Source organism: Cyanistes caeruleus, chromosome 2 (assembly GCF_971803275.1).
Source record: "Cyanistes caeruleus chromosome 2, bCyaCae1.hap1.1, whole genome shotgun sequence".
In the NCBI taxonomy this organism is placed as follows: Eukaryota; Metazoa; Chordata; class Aves; order Passeriformes; family Paridae; genus Cyanistes; species Cyanistes caeruleus.
The window spans coordinates 26,185,930-26,204,424 of NC_141702.1; the positions used below are offsets into that span (position 1 = coordinate 26,185,930).

At 35.9% G+C, this 18,495-nt stretch overlaps 1 long non-coding RNA gene across 1 annotated transcript in view; it reads left to right on the top strand.

The window, feature by feature from the left end:
- Window positions 1-10,889: 10,889 nt before the first annotated feature.
- The window catches only part of LOC111925840 (uncharacterized), a 70,089-nt gene continuing 62,483 nt past the window's right edge, over window positions 10,890-18,495 (top strand). Inside the window, exon 1 of the long non-coding RNA XR_002862499.2 lies at window positions 10,890-11,166. This is a non-coding gene — a long non-coding RNA (uncharacterized LOC111925840). The remainder of the gene's footprint in view (window positions 11,167-18,495) is intronic.

Below are 18,495 nucleotides of genomic sequence, written 5' to 3' on the forward strand. Positions count from 1 at the left end.
GGGCAAGACCTCCATGTAAGTAATGATAATAAGTGTCTGTATTAGTTAAAAGAATAGATAGCAGCCTTAAAAAATCATGTTTTAAGATGTATGCATATTGCACATCGTGCCAATCATTGACCACCAAGGTTAACTCACATAGTTCAGCCATAAATGAAACAGGCATGTATTTTCCTAAGTGAAAGGTAATAAAAAAAGCCTAAAAACACACAAGGATGTTATTCTTATAAGGAAGTAATTATTTTTAAGAGGCACACATTACATTACATTTCTAAAATCAATGGAATGAAGTTTTTGTAACAAAAACAGAAGTTAGATGAAAATATTTTCACTCTCAGATTTATCAGACTGTGGATTCATGTATTATCTCTGGTCTTGCTTCAAGGAGGATGAGAGAATTCCCATCTCTTTGGCTGCTTTTTGTGGCTGATAAAATCAGATGGAAAAAGCCTTTAGAGAAAATGCACTTCAGTTTTCAGCTCATTTTCCTCGTTACTATCTCTTTCTACACCCGTTTTGTGCTGTTAAGAATGACTTATTGAAGGAAAAATTAGTTTTACTGTTGCAAAAACGCTTCCTAAGGAAAGAGGTAAAAGCAGATAAATGCAACTTGAAAGACATTTGGCAAATGCATTTCTGTTTCTAATATTAGTCTGATATTAAAAGGATAATGGAATATGTCCAAAGTGTCACTGAAACTCTCTTCTTGATAATATAACTCTGAACAAGTTGGCAGATAATGCAGATTTAGGACCTTCCAAAATAACTTCTTGCATGAAAGCCTCTGAACACCTTTTACAGATTCCTAAAAATACAAGGGAGAACTAGCTGTTTCAAAGATAGACATCCATGCCTATCAAATTTTGCAGACATTCTGCCAGACATATTTGGGAGTTAAAGTTTTCTAAATTTTAAGTAAATATTTTTTTTAGAACAGAAGAGAATAATAAAACATTTAATTAAAGATAATTTTCTTGCATAAAAAAAGGAAAACATTGAAAATGGTCTTAAGGGGTCATACATTTGATTGGAAATGTAAATATAAAACCTTCCAATATACCAAAATACCAGTAGTTGAGGATTTTGTTAATTTGATCTTTTTCTAAGACTATTTGCATTTCACTATTTCTTGAAAGTGTTGGTGGAAAAAGGGGTTTCAGTCTGATGTTGAAATTAAATTATTTCTTACTAAATGCTACATATGGTATTTTAATTAGCAGAGCTAAATGAAATATTGCATATAAGGCAAATTAAATCCTATGCTATGAAAATCAGTAAAAATTTAACCATTAATTTCAATATTGATAGCATTTTTTCTATTAAGCACACATTCATATGCAATCAGAAAGCCAAGAATTTGTAATCATGTCTTAGTAAGTACACACTAAAAGTTATGTGGAATATAATTGAGCAATAAATAGCAAATTGAATGTATGGCCAAGGCTTTCTACATTAAGTTAAATCATTAGAATGAGTGTGAAACATGAATTAATCTGATAAGAAAAATCAATATGTATAATTGCAAAAAACTTGTATTATCCACTAAAATAGAAGCAAAATTTTTTCTTAGTAATTTGCAATGTAACTAATAGACATTGATAAAAATATTCATATTGTCTAGAAGTTTTATGATGAAAATACATTGATTCTAAAATACTTTGGCAATTCTTTGTTTTAAACAACCTATCTTCCATTCATTCTCATTGTTACCAGCAATAATAGTTTAAAATAGGAGCCTCAAAAGTTTTAGAAGCTCACTGGAGCTCTTATTCTGACTGAGTTCACAGCTCTAAAAAGTAAATGAGAAATCTCTTCAGCCTATTTCTCTGTAAAGTTCTAAGGAAAGAATTTTCTGTTCCGTTTTTCAGAGTGTGATATTTTCTCTACTGGTGTTCAAAGTCATCTCTGGATTAGATCTAAATAAAAGGCACAAGACATTCAGCTGTGCAAAGAGATCAAAAGATTAGATTAGACAAGATGGCTATGAAGAAACTGAGGTGAAAAGAACTGAAAGTGGTCAGTCATTGAACTCTGAGTTCTGTAACACAATCAGCTAATATCAATAAAATTAGACCTCTACAGGGACCTGTCATCACAGTGCTCACTTTCTGGGGGGAATGATGTCCATCATTAAGGTGTGACAGAAAAATTGTGGGGCTGGGATTCCCTCACCTCTTTGCCCTTCAGAGTCATCAAAACTCTATCTCCCTGCATCAAGGATACATAAGTATCCTCTCTCTTGAAATTCAGGTTGAGAAAAATTCAAAACAGCCAAAGACAAGTCAAGTCACTTTTTCAGGATAAGTTCAGGGTTCATTGAAGCCTTCCCAGGCTGAATGCCACACTCTGGAGTTCCTCAGAAAAAGCAATCTCCTTCAAAACTCGACAGACGGGGTTTACGTGTGAAGCATGCTGGCATATTTTATCCAGTCCAGGATCAAGGCACCATTGCAGACACTTTGTAAACACGGAAGAGAATTCCAATTAAACCAGAAATATACCCACAAACCAGGGAGTATATGCTCCAACACACAGTGATAGGCCCACTGTTGCAGGTAAAAGCAGCAGATAGTAGTGCTTCTATTATGTCAGTAGCTGAACACTCAGTTTCTCAGTGCACAGATAATCTCCTAATCTTTCCAAAAGGCAGATGGAAGGAAAGAAAGAAAACTTACACATTGTTTTCTGATCTGTAGGTCAGTTTTTCCTAGATCTTCAGATGCCTATGGGAATAAAAGCTGAGTATTTGATTTACTTTGAGGACTTAAACATATTCCTGTTGCTTCTGGCTATTTTCTGTTCTATATCTCAAGACTTCCTCCTATTAGTCATACCTCTTATTGTCTGAAGTTACTGCAGCCCTTATTTTCACAATAAAAGCATTTACCCCTTAAAATAGTCTACAAAATAGTCCACAAATACAATTGTGTTCCCCATTATGTTTACCTGGAAGAAAGAGACCCTGTAGAGTTCTCTGCAGCTGCATCTCTTTTTTCTAATTTACAAACAAGGCAATTACTACCAGAAGATGCTGCCTTGTTTCTTAGAAAAGCTAGAAATGAAAGGAAGAATGCTTAAGTCTGCAAGTCACTATCCTCTCACTTAAACAACTAGAGCAAACAAGTTTAATATTCTATTGTGTAACCTTGCCATCACAGGTTGATTATGTAGATGAAGCTGCAAAGACTCAGCCTGTTCAAAACTAAACCAATAAAAATGTTTCTGTAAAATTGTCACTGAAACTCAGACACACCATTTGCTTCGAAACTCTATTTATTATGGAATACCTGTGTACCATTGATATTCTTGTCCCTAAATATTATGATTACCCAACAATTAACCTTTATTTGCCAGAATTGTAATGGAAACTGGGTTTTCTCTTTCTCTTAGAAAACTCTTATGTGAGTTTGAGCTGGCACACAGAGGGCTGATATTTTGTAATTTATAGTAGATAAATTTTCTGGGATGTCATAAAGAAAATGTAATTGAAGATATCCCCTAGCTATATTGCTTTACCTTGTGTTATTGACATGCTTGCAGCCTATTCAATGTTCTTCCATCTAACAGTGTTAATTTTAAAAGCAAATTGAATCTTTTTAAAATTCTATTTGAGTAGCCAATTAGATGCAGAAATTTTGCTTACGGCTTCTGCAAGAATCTCTATGAGGTGTCCCTATGTTAATACCATCCCACATTGATTGCATAATGCAATATGACATTTTGTGTTAATAGGCTTTTATTAAGCTGGATTCAGAGGTTGCATCTCTTGGAGATTAAAGAAGTTGTATAATGCAGTTTTCTCAGTTTGTTGGTGTTAGAAAGAATATGGTGATCTAGTTAGGAAAAAAAGATGGCTTTCACCCATTTCTCAGCAGCCAGTTATTTTTCATAATTTTTAACTGTTCTCAGAGGCAAAGCAAACAGATTTGTTTCAATAAAATCAGAAGCCTATCTTTAGTTGCTATTTCAGTAGTCAATGAAAGTTTTCATTCCACTGATGACAAATCTATGCTTTCTTCTATTCATTAAAATCCAGCTATAAAGTTAACTCACGTATCAACTGCAGTATTTAACATAACACACATTTAGAAATTCATTAAACACTGTTGAAACCAACTTTCTAATTCACATTTCCAATGTATAACTGTTCTAAACTGTATGCAGTGGATTACTTTTGGCTTCAGCATAAGAGTCTTAGCTATGGCACACAGATAAAAAGCTTCATTTCCCATGGTAGCAAGTGGAACACTGCACTGGACATCTAAGGCCAAAGTGTTCCTTGCAGAGTGGAAGGAAAAGGCTAACAAACCAGCCAGTCAAGTACTGAAGGGCAATTCATCAGCCCAGTTGAGCAACTGGAAGGATTTGGGTACTTCCAAAGCATAAGTTCCCTGATAGTCTGAACTGACATCGCATAAGGAGCTTTGCACAGCTGGCCAAGAAGATAACAGATTCTTCTAACTTTTTCTTCAAGGTTTGGAACTACACAGAGATGGTTTGGGTTATAATGGATACACAGCCTTGAAGCTCCTCCTGAGAAGCTGCTATTTGATGGATATCAAACACTTATTTATCAGCTAGCACATGTTAACTGGCATGTTTCACACCTTGTCAAATCACACATTCAATGACCAAGTGTATCTGGTACAAAGAAACTTTACCTCCAAAACTTAATTATAAGAAACCTTAAGAGAATGGAAGGAAATAGGAAAATATTATATGTACCTTTTCTACTCTTCTGATTTTTCTCTGGGATGATAATGTACATCTGATGTTTTATTAGAAAACTTGTTTTCTTCTCTCACTAAAATTTGCATCTAAGGGAATGAATTTTTTATACAGTGAAACAACACAAACATTAAGGTAAATGTATTCTGTTGGAGGATACTTAAGGGGGTCATTCAAAATCAGAATACTTTAGTTTATTGATAATCATGGGCATGTGTCAGTAGAAAAAAATTAACTTTGAAACTTCTATTTCTAGAAGTCAGGTGCTGATCCCTCTGATCCAAAAAAGGATGGTAATTTATTGCTTGTAGAACGAGAAGGGGCTAACCTGGAGGGCTGAGAAAACTATAGCATGTCATAAAGCCATTGTTTTTTACATCCAGTACTATGTAGGTAATCTTAGGTACTCAGCACTGCTTTCTCTCCCTGAATCACTTTATTCCTTTGCCTAAGGAACTTCAGTCTTTCATTTCCCTAGAAACCTATTTCCTTAGACTTTCACGTCCTCCACTGCTTTGATTACATAGGATGCAGTCATTTTTATTCTGTTTTGCTAGTTAATGCCATGTTCCTGTACAGACATATGCCATGGTGGGGCTGTCCTAAACTAGTAGTATCTTTTTTCATACTCATACATACAGAATGTACTACCTCATTTTACTTAAGGTAAAATATAAATGCAATTTGTGTGTCTGTGTGTAGTTTATAGTTATGATGTCTGTCTTTCCAGTGGGGATTACCACGCTGTGTTCTGTATCAGCAATGATATTCTCAGGGACTTTCCAATTTACGTGTTTAGGTAAGCTATTTAGGTATTAGCCTGGGGAGCAGGAAGATATCCTCTCCTGTCAAGAACAGCTCAGAAGAGCTTAGGAATGAAAATGTTATGCCCACATGCTGAGATAAGTAGGGGCAGATTTTGATTGAATAAACACAGTCACATTCATACTTAGCCCAACTACTCGAATCCTCTAAGCACAGGTCCAGATTTCTCCTTCAACATATTCCTCCCCCTGCTCACACCCATGTCCCAGGCCATAGCTCTTATTTGAGCTGTGTTCACCTACATCCACACTAGCACTCAATGCAGTACAGCAGAAATGGTAATGTAAATCAAAATGATGTGACCAGACATCCATAATGTGTGTATTTTAGGGAGACTCTATCTGAAAATATTTTGGCCCTATTGATTGAAGGCCTGTTGGCTGGAATTCATTGGGTGTTCTGTCAACGTGGCTCAGTTTCATCTCAAAGTCAAATTTGCATCTTCTGATATTGGTGTATAGCAAAGCATGATCTATAAGAATGATTGGAGATTCTATCTGAAGTGTAATTATGACCTAATCTGGAACAGTAAGAGAGGTAAAAATGTTATGTAAATATTCCACTCTAGCTAACTGGACTTAGAAGAGTAAACAGGTGATAATGAAGAGAAAATTGAATTTATGGGGATACTGAAGGTGACACTCTGCCATTTGACAGTAATTTTAGTGATTTGGGAGTCATTAGTTTCCTAGCTAATGAGGAACTATAAGAATCATGATGTATTTACCCTGTTTGCTTCCAAGAAGTGGCCCAATTATGAAATTTAATTTTGTTATATAGAAAACTTATTTTAAATCATACACCCTCCTTAATTTTGTAATTAAATTAACTAATTTCATCCATCTCCAAATTAATTTAGAAAGTATTGTATCTTAAATCCAGTGGGAAAAAAAGTATAAAAACTAGAAGTTATTTATTTTTGAAAGGACTTTAAAGCTGTAATTGCTAGATCACACAAAATTCTCTTGTGCTGTTTGTCACACTGCCATGGGTAAGTAGAAACACAAACAAACAAACAAACAAACAAATAAACAAAATTTTAAAAAGATCTCCCCATCATGTTCTCCATGTATCTTAATGGTTATTATTACCTTTCTTGTGCTCTTTGTGTGCATCTCTGAGAATCAAAGGCAACATTAGAATGGAAAACAGCTAAGAACTGTTACATGGTGACAGAATTGGAAAAAAAATTGTTGTTCAGACAAATCCATACTGAATAATTATATTTTGAAAGCTAAAATAACTTAAAAAAATATGTATAAAAACTACCAACCCAAGCCAAAGCAAAACAGCTCTCCAAACATGTCTGAGAAGTTTCTACAGAAAGTACAAGTTGCTTGTTTTAATGATTCAAGAGAAAAATTTCATTAACAAAATGTGCATTTAATTATCAATATTTCAAATGGTACGATGCTCAAGATACAAAACTATTAAAACTCATTAGTAGGGTACAGCTGTTTTATGTACTTCTAAACTGTAGCCTAAATGGATTGTGCCTTTTGGTATATAAACCAGCTGTCCATTCCTTATTAAGGCATCTGTCAGTTCTTCATAGAAACAGATAATAAAAATGAGCACAGAAGAGCTTTTAATTCAGAACCTTGCAAAAACATTATTTTAAAGGAATATAAAAGAAGAAAAGAAAATGTAAATCAGATAACTATAAAAACAGGAAACATACACAGTCTGCATTAAATTAATCTGGTTTATGCAACTAATTTTATGAGCTTTCAGATGACTCATTAATCTCAGTATATGTTTTGCTAACAAAAATATTTTCTTCTACCTTTGTTTCATAACAATACGGATGACACTGTGAAAATACTAACCCCTCACTCTCCAGCAGGAATTTAAAATTTAATTATAATGTGTTACCTCAATCTTGGTATTAGCCCTGAAAACAAGGCCTTGAACCTCTCAACCTTCATTAAAAAGGATTAGTGGTATTTTATTAGAACATTGTTTCCCCCAGATTCCAAGTTAAGAACATGAATCTGGTTTTGATTCTCCCAGTAATCAACACTAATTGCAAATATGCAAGTATAGTTCAATTAATTCATGCTTCTGGTTCATGGAACTGCAAGCAGGAGAAAAGCCTTTAGTTTTTATGCAAGACCATAATTGTAATCTCATTAAAATCTCTCTCTGCTCTTCCTTTATTGAGAAGGAGAAATGATTGTGGTTTGAAATTTAGATTTGAAAACTGAGCTTAAGATTCCAAACACTTGTTTGCCGAGCTATCATTTTGTGCTAATCCTTTTCCCGTTAAGTGATGGATGCCTGCTGAATAATTTAACTCTCCAATAAGAAATATTTTTGTGAGCCTCAGGTCCATTCTTCTCTGGAACAATGCCTTGATGCTAGGCAAGGTACTATCCATGGGGTCAGGGACCACACAGCCCAGTCATGCTTTGACTGAAAAGTTCACTGCTGCTTTCTCCAGTAACCCAAAACCTCTTTGTTGAGGAATACTCAAGATGGGGCTGGGTGTGGAAATGGCCACATGAGCAGTTGCTAGAAGACTTGAGCTCCTGTGCTGTGGAAGACACATGCTGAGGCCATGGGCCCTGTGCCAGGCCTGATCCTGACCCACATTCATGAGTGTGCTGACACATCCCGGCTGGGTCTGGGTGCTGCTCTGATCCAAAGCAAAATGCTGATACTCACACCCACCTCTCCCTTGGGACTGGGGGAAATTAAGATCTGCCATGGGAATGCGGGATTGTAGTCACAACAACTCCAGAGGCACTTTGAAGGCCTGTTCTGGATTGAGTGCACACACCTCAGTTCCCCCTCATTAACTCTCTTGGAGAAAAAAAGATGTAAATTCTGTTGCTCAACCCATTTCTGAGCTGTGCTGAAAAAATCCAAATTAATGCATTGTAAACAAGAGAATGAGTCCAATGAAAACATACTACACTTTGTGAGCAACCTTGAAAGAACAAGGAGCTATAAAAAGCATAATAGGTATTTCTCATGTATCATTTCTGAAATTATATTTACCTAAATGTATTTTAATAAAAAAATGAAAAAAATCAAACCAAGCATTCGAAAGGTGAAATGAAAAGTGTACTGTACTAATAATACACACTGAGAAAATTACCAGCAAAGGCTGATAACTACTGTCTGAGGATTGCTGAATGGTAAAGAGAAATTTACTGTTATACCCCTAGGACTTAAGAAAGAAGAAGAAAGAAAAAGACTATTTCTGTTTTGTTTATGTTGACAGTTTAATTAATTTTTTGAACTGAATGCTCACATTTTGATTGAAGTTTGTATTGAGCAGGAATTTTAATTTGCCTATATTGGCTTTTCTGATTAATAAGAGGACCTTATGAAAGAATTCATTGTGTTCTTTCATTTCACATCTTTGCTTAGGTTTGCTGAGTTCTGATATCTCCATTGAGAGCAAATGAATAGAAAAGTTTAAAGCTAATCAATACCACCACATTTATCTTTCCTCTTTCCATTTCCTTAGAACTGAAATTTTGCTATTTTTCCTTGAAAACATGTTGCAGTTCTATTCCCAGTTAATCCTCTGAAACAACTGTACATGAAATTAAAATCATACTCTCACAATGAATTGAATATGTATTTTCATTGCCACTTGTTCATATATAATTAACCAAAAAAGAACGCAATTTTCACACGATGGATTTACGAGGCTGAATAAAACAAGAAGTATAAACCCAGTGAGGTTCAAGTTTTATACTCCTCACTGATTCTGGTATTTTCAGAAATGCCATATTGCAAACTTAAAGTTATACCTCTTAAGGAGAAGGGGAGTAAGGAGAAGAGCAGCCATGTGAATTATTTATCATGCAGCATTATCTTGCAAGATTCATCATTTGGAGACCCCAGGGATTCCTTTAGCAGGGAGAGGGGGCTAATTTAAAATATTAATGAGTAAATGGCATTTCTTTATTTCAAGATTGAAAGAAAGCATTGAATGCTTTTATTATCTATATGTTTTAGGTTAAATTGGCTTTGAGGTTTTCTTAGTCTTATTATTTTTAAATGGAATTTGAAAATTCAATGAGACTTGAATTTTGTGAGTCCTACTCTGTCTGCATCTGGGAAACACAACTCTGTATCAATGAGATGACTGGGAAAGAGGCAACAGTACATTTCTTGTACTAAAATACTGTTCTAGGGCCAACAGTGCTTTAAAATGCGTTTGAAAAATTTTAAAAATGCATTTTTAAAATACATTTTGATTTAGCATCTAAGATTTTAATCCAACAACTTTTATACTCTTTATAAGTGATTGAATGCATGCTCAAGTCAATGGTTAATTTAAGATTGAAGCAAGCCAGGACCTGGTTCTCCAGTGTAGGATCTGATATTCCTCTTCCTTAGGATTTAGTAAACCAAGACTTTTTCCTGCCAATTGCTTACTATGAGCAAGCACTGGATCAAATGTGGAAAATAAGTAAACAAATTGTGTTGTAAGATATATATACTTCATCTTGAAGCTTGAAAATAATAAAATGTGAATGTCAATCTATTATATATTAATATTTTGAAAGACTGTTTCCCTGTTGGGGTGGCTCAAATAAATTGTCCTAATATAGTACAATGCAAAACTTTTGTAAACTTCACATTGAAAGGAAGCATGATTTTATATGGTATTCTATCAGGAGAGATTAAAAGATAAAAAGAGACTAAAGGGCATTGAAGTTCTCTTAAGAGGCTCCTGGACAGTTAATGCCATTGCCATGAGAATATTTTATTACAAGGTGTGTCATGTATAATGTGTGATGGACCTAAGATCTGCAGATATTCTCCCTTTCCAAATCTGATCCTGAACTCAAAGGCTGAACAGATTTTTTCTGTACATATATTCCTTTCTTTTTCACTGTACTGGGTCCTGACTAGAGAAAGGCTGCAGAGGTGCAGTATCCCTTAAATTCATTTCTATTTATTGTGTGGTGTTCGTATTGTGACAGTGACAGCTCAATATTTGGCTTTTCATTGGTGACCCCCATCTTCTCCAAGTGATGCCACGCAGGAATGAGGTGCCTTCCCTCCCAGCAAGTGCCTTGTGCCTAGTGTGGTACAATGCTTGGCCTCTCCCTGCACACTGTCTGCCCATAGCATGGGCCAGAGGCAAGGCTGAAAAAGGGTTGGAAATGTGTAAAACGCTGATAGCAACAGACCCCGCTGTCCGTGGTGCAGGACACTTGCACTGCAGTCCTCAGGCATGTCACACAGAGCTGTGTCCTCATTGTGCTTGGATCATCAGTCACGGGGGAATTCAGGCACAGTCTGCTCTTGGGCAAAACAAAAACAAGGCCAGGAGACTTTGGATTGTGTAACATCCCACAGAGCAGAAACTGCAGCCGTGTTGGTAAGATATGATGCTTCTAGCACAGTGTATTGGAAACTCAGGCTGAGGAGAGGAAAAAGAAAGTTTCCTACTGTGCAGCATGTCAGGAATTGAAGCAGGTGAACAGACAACTCAGGTCCCAGGTCACTCTGTTCCTTCAATCCCTGACACAGAGCTTAAAGGTTAACAATTCTTTGGGACAAACCAGCACTAATCTCCTGACATCCCAGGGAAAGAAGCAGAGATAAAGTCCAGTGAAGTGCAGATTATCTGGAATGCCAAGGGTGAGTGTATTTTTAATATTACCATATTACAGTCTTTTATAATAAGAATCTTGTATGTTTTTTACTCCTTCTATGGCAGGGGAAAAATAGCAAGCCAATCATCTAATTGTTTAATAACAGAAATTTGCCCTGTTTTATGGTTATAACCATCTGCTAGGACTGCTTTGACTGATGAAATATATTTTAGGCTGTAGCAGAAAAATATTAATTTACACTTGTCTTGTTTTTTTGTGTCTCATCAGATCATCTTTCATTACTTTCTGGAACAACAGAGCTTTGAAATATTTTCTAAGTGAAATCCTTATTAGGGAAGACAATTAAAAGTTCATTTCAGTGACTTGTCTGTTGGCTGATGATGCAAGTTTTAGAACTTAATAAATAATTCACGTTTTCATTGTTTTTCTTAATATCTAGTTTATTTTTTATAATAGAGGCACCATGCATTTTACCCTGAAGAAAAACCTCATGAGGAATTAGACACCAATCCTTGTTTGGTGTTGACAGTTCTGTGTCTCTTTTGACTGAATAAAACAACTGTTGTGTTTTAACACTCAAACTCACAATATTTTTTTGCAGGTATTATAAAAACATGTTTCAGTTACTTTTATTGATCTGCTAACAAATAAATCTGGACTTTTACTGAAATGGAATCTTCTAATTTTTGTTTGAAATTAGAACACACTATGCAAAGGTGACAAAATAGTTCTAAACAATGTCAAAAGATTTAATAATTGAAAAAAAAATCATATAGGTACCCAAGAAAGACCCAAAGCTCTAAATTCCTGATAGAAAGAAATTAAAAATGTTTCTGATTTATCCAGATAAATTTAAATTCCATTTGACCATGTAAACTATTTCTCAGTTACATTCCTGTAAGTAGCTTTGCTGATGTGGGAGACCATGTCAGTTAAGACTGCAAAAAAAGGGGGTTAATGCCTGCAAAGGTCTGGAAACCCCACAAAATCATGCAAATCATCACTTTCTACAGGGTTTAGTTATTCTAAAATATATGGTGAATGCAAATAAGAAGAAAATTATCTGCTGCCTAAAAAATATTTTCCAAGCTATTTTTAATTTGGTCCCCTCAAATGAAATATAACAGACAAGGGTTTGTTTATGTAATGTTCTTTAAAAAGTTTTTTTAACTGTAAACTTCAGTTTAAAGTGATTGAGAAAATTTTTACCTGAATGTGAATTATGAAGTTAAATATTTTTCATTTACTGTATTTCAGCTACAAAGGAGTTACTTAAAACCTTGGAAGAAAGGAACAAAGCCCTTAAAAGGGATAGCGTTCTTTCAATGCAAATTCATCATCATAAAATATCAGCCAGAATTCTTCTATTGTGCTCTGTGTTTTTGATACCAGAATCAACTATGACAAACAGAGAATTAGAATGAAAGTAGGGTAGTGAAGTATTTGGTCATGTGTAGTTCTTGTCCCTGTTATACAGCATAATTTTTTTATCCTGTAACAGGAGATCAGCAATGTTTGTAAGAATTTCCCTGCATTTCCCAGAGATCATTGTATAGGCTAATATTAGTTTGTCCCTTTTCAAATGTTATTGGTAGCACAATGCACAGCTGATCATTCTAATAAATGTTTTTCCTGTTTTTTTCCAGCTGTTTGTTGTAGTCTTGATATTTGGGGAATACATATTTCACTTATTTTCTCTTATACTGTATTACTCTCATTTGTTTCTTTTATCTTTCCAAGTGTTTTTATGAGGAACATGGATGCATTGTCCATCACACCTGTTTAAAGCCCTGTTTATGCCACTCAGAATATTGGTTGGGAATTTTCATTGCCAGAAAATCTTCTGATTTAGTGGCTTTTTCACAGCATATGTCAGTCCATCAACACCAAAGTGTTCTGTGAGAAAGAGACAGTGCCAGCCGTGGTCTGAGGAGTTTTTCCTCTGCCAGGAGGGGTTTTGGCTGGCTCACTGTCCAGCTGCTGCCTAATGTGATGCTGAGAATCCCTGCTCTGCTGGAAATTAGCTCTTCAGTGTTCTGACTGATCTGCCATCCAGGATATTGGGATCCCAAGGACCCCGGTCACAGATTCTGTCTATATTTGGCAGGTGAATCATTATGGAGCTGGGACTTGAAAACCAGGAAATTAAAAACTTTCTTCCTTAGGTAAGAGGAACAAAATGAACAGGGAAACTAATTCTCTGCATTCTCAGTAACTCAGCTGCATGAGAAACTTGGCAGGTATTCTGCCATATGCTGTGTGATACTGTTCATAGAGAAAGTTCCAAATCTCCAGTTTCCCACTGCAATCTAAGTTTGTTAATATTTCCTTTTTTCTTTTTCTTTTTTTAATTTTGTATGTGTTGTGTTTTGTATGTGCTTTGTATGTTTTTTGTATGTGTTGGATAGTTAAAAATTTCTATAGTACTTCAAATAAGTTCATTGCTAAAATAGATTCACACTATTTTGGATATTTCTTGGAAAGTCTGATGTTTGTGTCATTTTCTCATCCTTTCAAATTACTGATGCATTTCCTTCTCTTGCCATCTCATTAGAAGCAGTCAGACTCCTGTTCTCAAAATATATTAAGTAGCACTGTAACATTTCCTTTCTTTCATATTCTTTTTTTTTTTTTTTTTTTTTTTTTTAATTGCTCTGTCCTTAGTCTATTTATATACTTATTTTACAGCTCTGTGAAGTCGCTTTGTCCTTTCTGGGCTCTTTGCCATGTTTCACACCAGTCTCTAAAATCTGGTGCTGGTCAATGAATTAACTATCGTGTTTTCATATTAGAAGAATTTCCCTGTGTTGATGATTGAAGTGTGATCTTCACCTTATGAATAATTTCTTTTCTTTTTGCAGAACTGTTTGCACATTTTTTCCCTGGACAGCTCTGTGCTTTTTTTCCAAAGTTTTTTTTTTTTTTTATCTCAAGCATTTCACTGATCTGTGATCAAGACATTAAGTACATGAAACACAAATATTTCATTTTCAGGGTTATCACTAATGCAAAATGGAAATTTAGACTACTGCCTCCAAGTATCTGTGCTTTGAAGGTGGAAGTCTAAAAGATGAAATTGACCTTAGGGACAGATGTGTGTGTGTAAAACAGTCTGACCCTCTGACTCTTTGAAGCTTGAATCTTTTGATGCCAAAAATCAGACCAGCTGCAGAGAAAGAAAGGAAATTAACAAGGAATTGAAGAAAGAACATCTAAGATCTAGAGATGAATGAAAGACATGGCTTTCAACTGAAAACAAAGTATTTGCATCTCTTTCATAATATTTAAAATAGACTGTGTTAGATAATACTTACAAGATTTATAGAATTAATAGATTGTTGCTACTGCTCTTTTATAACCAAACCAAAAAGTACCAATATACAAGTTTACAAATCCAGGAGAGCAGGGTTAGTGTAGACTTGATAGACTTACGTTTATTTTCAGTATTTTAGAGGGTGAAGAACACTTGTATAGCATGAACAAATGAAACTCTGAAAAGTCTTTTGTTTATTTTCTTTTATGGAAATATTCTTCTTCTTTTTTTTACCTTTTTATAAGGCTATGAAGCATACTCTTAATAGGAACCTTCTCTCTCTATTAAAAAAATATTCTCTGCTGCTCTTTGTTGTAATTTTCCAGAAGGGAAAGGAGGATGTTAGGAAGAAAGGGTAAAAAGCAGAACAACGGCAAAGTGGAATATAAAACACTGAAGAAACCTTGCAGCTGAGAACAATTCTTACTAAGCCAGTGTGATCAGTAGAGCAGTGATCTTCCAGCTTGACCTGAGATACCTTGGTTTGAAAGCTAATAGAAGCAAATTTACTCTTTGAGTTCTAGCCATGAGTTTTTGGTCATTCCCACTGCCTGCGTGTGTTGACTCACAGGTTCAGAGAAGCTGATAGGGGAGCAGCCATGCCATGGCTGGTGAAGAAGCTGGGGACTGGGGAAGCTCTGTGTCAGTGAACACTTGCTTCTCTGGGGGTTTTCCCCCACCCACATTCTTTACCTGTGAGACAGCATAAGAATCACAAACAAAACAATGACAAACAGATGTCAGATATATAGCTTTGCTCCGCAGCGGACAAATCAGTTCCTCTGGTTTCTTCCTTCTGGTGCTGGCACTGCTTTCCTCTGTCAAAGGAACAGCCACAGTAAATGAGTATTACTCTTTTAAAATTTTGAACTTGTAGTTACAGCAACTAAACATCTGGCCTGCATGTTCTACTCAAGTCTGAGGTAAGTACAGTCTCATGTTTTGAAAGAAAATTTAAAACTCTGCCTTTAAAACTATGTCCTTTCGTCATGTCAGGACAAGAGCTCTTCTTTCTCTTCCTCCTCTTCTTCATCCTCAAGCTCTGACCACCTACAAGTCCTGGACAGCACATATACTATCAAATGTATATCCTTGCAGTATGAACTACACAGCCATGTAGCCACTGTATGAACAGTGGTCTGTTACCCTCAGCCTATGCTGAAGTACCATCACCTTATGATTACCCGTTTGGAATTACATATTTGCATGAACTGCAAGCTTGTCTTCCAGAAACTATATTGTTATATACAGGAATACTCTCTCTAGATATGTTTTCAGAAGAATTCTGTCTGGTTTTCTCATCCTTTACCTCACTTTTTCCCTTCTATCTCACTAGATTGCAGAGATTTTGTCACCTTACAAATCTGCTGGCAGCAGCAGTTAGATTAATAAATTTTTTTAGGATAAAAACATAATGATGCTAACATATAAATTTACTTCCAGATAGGTCCTTTCAATTACTATTACCACCAAGAGTCATAAGACTTTTCTCCTATTTGATGCAATCAAATACAGATAATAGTGTCCTCTGCTTTGTCTTTGCTCCTAAACTCTGGGTTCAAGGGCTGCAGAGCTGAAAGGAGCTGTGTAAGCCAGAGCAGTGGCTGGGGGTAGTGTTCTGGTGTGGTAAATGAGATCCCCTACCTAAGTAAATGACAGAGATGAGATAATTATACTAGGATCAAGTCACACCCTCTAACACAGCAGCTTCATGTAAGGTCCAAGGCAAGGCCAGAAGCTGCTGTAGGTTCAATAGACACCCTGGATTTTTACTACAGACAGTGATGAAACACTCCTGCACTAAAGGGGTGCAAAGACATTTCCAAGACAGGTTCTTGTTGCAGTTCTCAAACATGTAGCACAGAGTACCAGAACAACAGCTAAATTCTGTGTCCAGTAATGTGATTATAACTGACTGAAGAATTTACACAGGATTTACGACCCTTAAGACCTTACAGGCAAGTCTCTATCAGCTTATAAATCTACCTGTGGCAGAAAGACTGTAAGTCCCAAATAGCATATCCACAGTGTGCTTGTGTTACCTCCCAAAGGAATTATTCTGCAGGGATGAGAAAGAAAACATTCCCTGACTGCAGCTTCCCTGCAATGGCAGAGGCCTTGGCTGGCACAGGTGAAGCAACGCAGCAAAAGAGGCAATTTGTATTTATTACAAGGTTTGCACAGACTCTTGTCTCCCTGGAACAAGAGAGAGACTGAGAAAGAAAGTCTTTAATTTCTTTGCTAGCTTGTCTTTAATGGTGAATATCTATCATTCTTTACTCATGCTGAAATTCAAGTCAGCTCTTTGCTGCACTTGTAGGTACTGAAGATAATGATAACTAATGATCATCAGTGAATTCACTTTATTCTTGAAAATGTAGGGGCAACTCATATGCCTGTGATTGTCCATTGTAGCCTTTAAAGTTCCAGGAAAAAGAAAATCAAGCTATTATCACCAATAACAATGATGCTTTTTTCAAGTTCGCATTAATTAAGGGATGATTAAAATTTTACAATATCTAGAATTCAGAACAATTAAGTTACTTGTAATAACAAGCCATTATAAGCCTTTGAATTTTAAACATAAGAATATAAAAAAATAATACTTCCTGCTTTACCAAGCTAGGCAGTCCACAACAATCTTTGCATACCTTAGGAGAAAAATTATTTCTAAAGCCACATCTTCTAGGCTCCATATCAGAGTTATATTCAGTTTTTCCAGGGTTTGACTCTCAGCTGCATTTCCCTTATGTAGTGTCCCAAACAGTATCTCAGCATGAGGTGGAGAGACCATTACAAAAAATCATTTGTCCATGACAAGCAGGAGGTGAAACAACCAATGTCGTAACATATGTCAAGCCATTGAGTCCTGCTCTTGACACAGCTACATCCAAGGTGATTCTACAGTGTGTCAAATGAAAAGGGATACAGGGAAATATTGTCTGTCCCTGGGGTTTGAGAGAAATGTTAGCATGTATTAGATTTTATGTTGTGATTCTCTGTGTTAATTATTAGTTTTATTTACAAAAACGAGAATCAAACTAGAGTTCTGTAAAATATTATGCTGCAAGAAAGGTAAACACATTATTTCATCTATAAATCCTTTCAATGGAGGTATAAGGCTAGAGCAAGAACTCAGCATGGAAAAACCATCATTGCACAGAATTCCTCCTTGCTTACTACAGCTGACCTCCAGTGTTGAGAATGAAAGGCTATAACATTTAAATGTTAGCAGCCATTCTGATAACTGTCACATTGAAGACTAAAGCAGTATGTTGAAAAGCATATGAACAGTTTCAGTGATTCTCATAGAATTGCAGATTTTTCAACAAACTTACACTTAGAACATTGATCTCAGCAGTTACGCTACTCTGCTGTGTCATTACATGGAGCGCTCCAAATGGGAATTCGACAAGACCCTTATGGGCAGTCTGAAGCCTCCTTGCCCTCAGACCTCCTCATTCCATCTTCTGTCTCATGCTTTGAGTGCCAGGAGGGATATACTAGCCTTGTTTCATATTTGGTTACAGTTTTTCTTTCTAAGCCTAGGCATTCACTTCTGCACTACAAAATGTCAGGAGGTGAGATTCTGCCTGGCAAATTCCAGACCTGTGTGCTGAGATTAACAGGGTACTAAATCTAGGCCTGTATGTTTTGCTCTATCACTAAAGAGAGCTAGCAGTACCTCAGCTTGGGGGAGTGTTTTGTTGCTGGATTTAATGAAGACAGGGTTTCAATTCCAGCCCACCGTGCTCTCCCAGTTTATAATGGTCCCAAAGTGAAAGGGCTCAAAATTATCGCTGTCCTTTCAATCACTATTCAGCAGAATAATGTATTGCCAAATGTAACACTGCATTGGGATAGTAAGGACTGACCTCCAGTTCCTCCTCCTATACCTGTTTGACCATCTATACCAAAATACCTTCAAAAGGCCAATTCCTAAGTAGAAATAAATGGCTTGTCAAGATCAAACATGCATCTTAAATATGTAATTCTACTAGACACTGTCAACTGCTTTACCACTTTGGTATAATCAACACT